Raw genomic sequence first — 5,605 nt, 5'->3', positions numbered from 1 at the left:
ATAAACCAAATTAGTGAAGGTAAGGGGAGAAAGGGCTCACAGAATACTCACAGAGAGGAAAAGAAACCAAGTGGATCCGAGAACTGAGAGAAGAAACACAGTCTCAAAAATTAGGTGGGAACTGCTTTCTGACTGAGGGGCTGGCTCATCCTCTAGCACTGCTCATCCTTAGATAAGCAGCCTTGTTGGAAGGGCACAGAAGCAGCCCCTAGAGGCCCGTATTGCAAAGAACTGAGCAGCTGTTCCACTTTGTCTAGGATACTTTCAGTGAGAGTCCCACTTCCCAGGGTACCTTCAAGTCACAACTAGCACCAACTTGGCACATGTGAGAGGACCATCTCCAGCCCACCCAGCCTGGCAGTGACCAACATCTTGGTTGTAGCTCAACACCTCATCTACAGAAATTACATGAGCTAATCAAGGATGGTAGTTGCTTAAAAAAATTAAGGGGGAAGAACTCAAGAGATAGCTCAGGGGTTAAAAATGCAAGCTGCTCTTTAAAAGACCCAGGTTCAGTTCCCAGCACCCACATGACAGCTCACAACTGTCTTTAACTCTAGGCTCAGGGGTCTGATGCCCTCTCCTGGGTCTTTGGGCACCAAGCATGTACATGGAGCGCGCGCGCGCGCACACACACACACACACACACACACACACACACACACACACACACGCAGGCGCACGCGCACACACACACAGGCAATACACACATGCACATAAAAATAAATATAAGGACAGGCATGGTGGCACACACCTTTAATCTCAACACTCAGAAGGCATAGGCAGGCAGTGCTTTGTGAGTTCAAGGCCAGCCTGGTCTATGCAGTGAGTTCCAGGACAGTGAGGGTTACATAGACACCGTATCAAAAACAAAACAAATTAAAACTGAAAAATATAATCTCTGAATTCGAGGCCAGCCTGGTCTACAGAGCCAGTTCTAAGAAAGTCAAGGCTACACAGAGAAACCATATCTCAAAAAAAATAAACAAATAAAAAACAATAAAGAAAATAAAAAAAAATCAATCTTCTGAGCAAAGTTATACTTCACTCAAACCTTAGATATTTTAATCACCCGTTTTGAACAACTCTGGTAAAATGGTAAAGTTTAAAAGGTGAATTACAAGGAACTCTATGAAGGACGGGTCACTTCCCGACCACTAGCTACTTTATGCTTCTGGCACTTAGGCAGGGAAAACTAGAATCTTGTAGACTAACTGTACTATGGAAACACAGCAGGCAGTAGATGGGGCTGGACATGAGGCTCAGCCATTAAGAGCACTGGCTGCTCTTCCAGAGGACTCAGTAGACTTCCCAGGCCCCCCATGGTGGCTCCAATCATCCATAAATCCAGTTCCAAGGGATTCAGTGCCTACCTGTGGCCAGGTCAAAGGAGCTGTAGGTGACAACTGAAGTTCAAGGTGTCAGCCCAGCAGGAGGAAACTCTCTGATGGGTAAATCTTGGTCAGGCAAGGCCCCGAGACCACAGACCCCAGAGTGTCTTTTGCTTCTGCTGTGCCTTCACATTTGCTGCTGCTGCCGCCATCTTCCTCTGGTATCTGGCATTGTGTGAACAGGTGTGGAGAGATCCTCACTACCTCTAATAGAGTGTGTTCGTCTCATGGAAACACCCCATTCTACTAGGCATTTTTTTTTAAGATTTATTTATTTATTTATTATGTACACAGAAGAGGGAGCCAGATCTCATTACCGATGGTTGTGAGCCACCATGTGGGTGCTGGGAATTGAACTCAGGACCTCTGGAAGAACAGTCGGTGCTCTTAACCTCTGAGCCATCTCTCCAGCCCCTCTACTAGGCATCTTTATCTGTAGATTGTCATGAAGATGATTCTTCCCTAAGCTGTACTGTCTAATTGATGACAATAGTAATAATGATAGAGTTTCGATGAATAAAAATAAATACAAGAAAGTGTCACACAGCTAGAACACATTGAGGAGCAATGGCTTAGTTAATAATGATTAAGAAAAACAATTGACTCCCAGTTAACCCAGCTAGCTTAAATTCTTTTAACCTTAATGTTGGGAGATGTGTTCAGAAGTTTCGGAGTGCATTAATAGCTGAAACAAAGCTTTGAAAATAACTTAAAGTTAAATTAAGATGTTTTTGTCAAATAGCTTTGAGGTAAAAAACCCAAGAAGATAATCTAAAGTTTTAGAAAGGGACATTGTTGAATGTGGAACTCTTCATGGTCAGAGAACAAGAACAAATCAGCCCGATTATTACTAACTGATGCACTTTTCTGCTAGGATTGGTTGATGACCAGACGTGATGATTAATTACTTATACCCATTTCCACCCTCAATCTCCTGACTATTGATGAGTGGGTATGTACCCTAAAGATTTAAAGTAGAGCTGACTGATTATTTTTCATATGTAAAAGTTTAGGTTTGTGATTCCTTGTAAGATTACCTTTCAAGATAAGTAATAAAGCAATTGGCCCTTTCTTTGTAACTTCAAAATGCAGCCTGCCAAAAAAAGACCTAACTGAGAAGAAAATCTTGCTTGCCCACATGGTTAATCTATAACAAGTTGCTTGGATATGAATGTATGTGGGTTCTTGGGATAACTTGTTTTTCATCTGTAATAGGTAAAATGTTTAATCATGTAAGGGATATGGAAAACATGCTGTTTTTTACTGTTTGTTTTGTATTCATTGTAATCTTTCAATTGAAAAACAGAATGTAACCATATTGTAATTTTTATATTGCCTGAAAGATTTTGCTGGGGTATGTAAGCTGTAAGGGAAAGAATAGAGATAGAGTTAGAGAGAATAAAAATGGACTAGGAGGAAAACATCAAGGAGAGAAGAAAAATAAAGAATAGAAAATGCAAAAAGAAGAATAAAGAAAAAGTCTGAAGGAAACCACCAAGAGAGTGTGTGAGTCTTTTACCCTGACCCTCTCAGATAGAAAAGTCTTAGTATATGCTGATGCCTTGGATTCCTTCTGAGCCCTGGGCTGTCTGGAGGCTGGCCCCCAGGCAGCAATAAACCAGCAACCTATTCTGGCCTCCATGGGCACCAGACACACACACAGTGAATTCACATAGATGCAGGGAAAACTCATAAAATAAAAATAAATCTTAAAACACAACAAAACAAAAAGCAAAACAAACAAACAAAACATAGCAATGTGATGTCACTTAGCCATCTTACACAAAATTCAAGCCAGTCTATCTCAAAGCTAGGGTAGACTGGGTGAGCACAGTGGTATATGCCTTTAATCCAGGCATATCTCTGTGCATTCCAGGCCCACCAGAGTTGCATGGTAAGACCTTGTCACAAAACAAAAACTAAAGCAGAAAAATGTAATGGGCATCACTGTCTCCTCTCTGGTCGCTTTTCACAAAGTCAGCAAGGACAGGGGCCTCTTGTTGGATGTGTCAGCGCTCACCCCTTACTCACCAGCTGGACAATTCACAAATAGAGGAAGCTGGTTACCACCCACAAGGAAGTTGGCGTGTTGCCTTACGCTTACAGAGGCCAGGAGAGGATGTTGGATCTCCTGGTAGTGGAGTACAGGTGCTTGGGAGGCACCCAATGCAGGTAATGAGAACTGAACTTGGGTCCTCCGAAAAAGCAACAGGTACTCTACTCTTCACCACTGTGCCATCTCTCCACATATACCCCTCCTTTAAAAAAAAAAAAAAGACAAGGTTTCATATAGCCTAGGCTAATATACAGCTGAGGATGACCAAGTGCACTATTATAGGGGTGTGCCTCCACATGTGGCTTTGTTTTTTTCCCCCCATTTTAATACAAAAGTAGCCTCAAAGTGAACTCTGAAGACACAAGACAGCTGAGGCCAGAGTCACTGATCACTGCTTTATTCCAGGGAGCATAGTCAACTGCACTTCTTCCCTTCTTCAAAAAGAACAATCAGTCCCCAAGTTCACAAGCAAGGTAAAACTTAGGATTCTTCCATGTAGTACACAGGAGCCCACACAGGAGTGCACACACACCCCACACAGGAGTGCACATACCACACACAGGAGCCCAGACAGGAGTGCACACACACCCCACACAGGAGTGCACACACACCCCACACAGGAGTGCACACACACCCCACACAGGAGCCCAGACAGGAGTGCACACACACCCTACAGGAGCCCAGGCAGGAGTGCACACACATCCTACAGGAGCCCAGGCAGGAGTGCACACACACACCCCATACAGAAACCTAGCCAGACAGTAGTGCACACACACCCCACAGGAGTGCATACACACCCCACAGGAGCCCAGGCAGGAGTGCACACACACCCTACAGGAGCCCTGACAGGAGTGCACACATACCCTACAGGAGCCCTGGCAGGAGTGCACACACACCCTACAGGAGCCCAGGCAGGAGTGCACACACACCCTACAGGAGTGCACACACACCCACACAGGAGTGCACACACACCACACACAGGAGCCCACACAGGAGTGCACACACACCCATACAGGAGTGCACACACACCCACACAGGAGTGCACACACACCACACACAGGAGCCCACACAGGAGTGCACACACACCACACACAAGAGTGCACACACACCCACACAGGAGTGCACACACACCCACACAGGAGTGCACACATACCCACACAGGAGTGCACACACACCCACACAGGAGTGCACACACACCACACACAGGAGCCCACACAGGAGTGCACACACACCACACACAGGAGTGCACACACACCCACACAGGAGTGCACACACACCCACACAGGAGTGCACACACACCCCATACAGAAACCTAGCCAGGCAGTAGAGCACACACTCCCCACACAGGAGCCAAGCCCTAGTATACATAGCTAGTTCCAGGCCAGACAGGGCTGTATAGTAAGACCACGTCTCAAAAAAATAAAATGAGTAAAAAGGTTGCATGTGTTTGGGATTGTAACTCAGTAGTAGAAGTAGAGTGTGCGCTAACACATGAGAGGCCCTGGGTTTGAGTCCCAGCATCCTCCTTGCAGGCCCCCAAAAACTTCAATCAGTAAAATTTAAAAACTGCTTAAGAAAAATAACAGGCACACGGCTCACCTTATGGAGAGCTGGGTGCAGAGAACCTGCCTAGCATGAGACCCTGGATTCTATCCCTAATGCCACATAGAAAATTATACCAATGAGATTCGAAATTTGCACTCTGCCAACATGGTGGCAAACATCTGTAATGCCAACACCGGAAGGACAGGCAGGAGGGGGCTGCAAGCTTGAGGTCAGCCTGAGCTACAGAGCAAAACTCTACCTCAGAACAACAGAACAAACCTAAATTAAGAATAAATAAGTTTTCTCTCTTTTTTTTTTTTTTTTTTTTTTTTTTTTGGTTGGTTTTTCGAGACGGGGTTTCTCTGTGTAGCTTTGCGCCTTTCCTGGGACTCACTTGGTAGTCCAGGCTGGCCTCGAACTCACAGAGATCCGCCTGCCTCTGCCTCCCGAGTGCTGGGATTAAAGGCGTGCGCCACCACCGCCCGGCTAAGTTTTCTTTTTTTAACAAAGGCCCCTCTCTCCAATGGGGCTATAGGATGTCTAGTGGGGCCAGCAGGAACAGTGAGATATGGGATGCTGGGATGTCAAAAAAATCTCATCAAGGCTCAGATAA

Source organism: Peromyscus leucopus, chromosome 2 (assembly GCF_004664715.2).
Source record: "Peromyscus leucopus breed LL Stock chromosome 2, UCI_PerLeu_2.1, whole genome shotgun sequence".
Classification (NCBI taxonomy): domain Eukaryota; kingdom Metazoa; phylum Chordata; class Mammalia; order Rodentia; family Cricetidae; genus Peromyscus; species Peromyscus leucopus.
The sequence above is the reverse complement of the archived record's forward strand: the minus strand, read 5'-3'. Positions refer to the sequence as shown.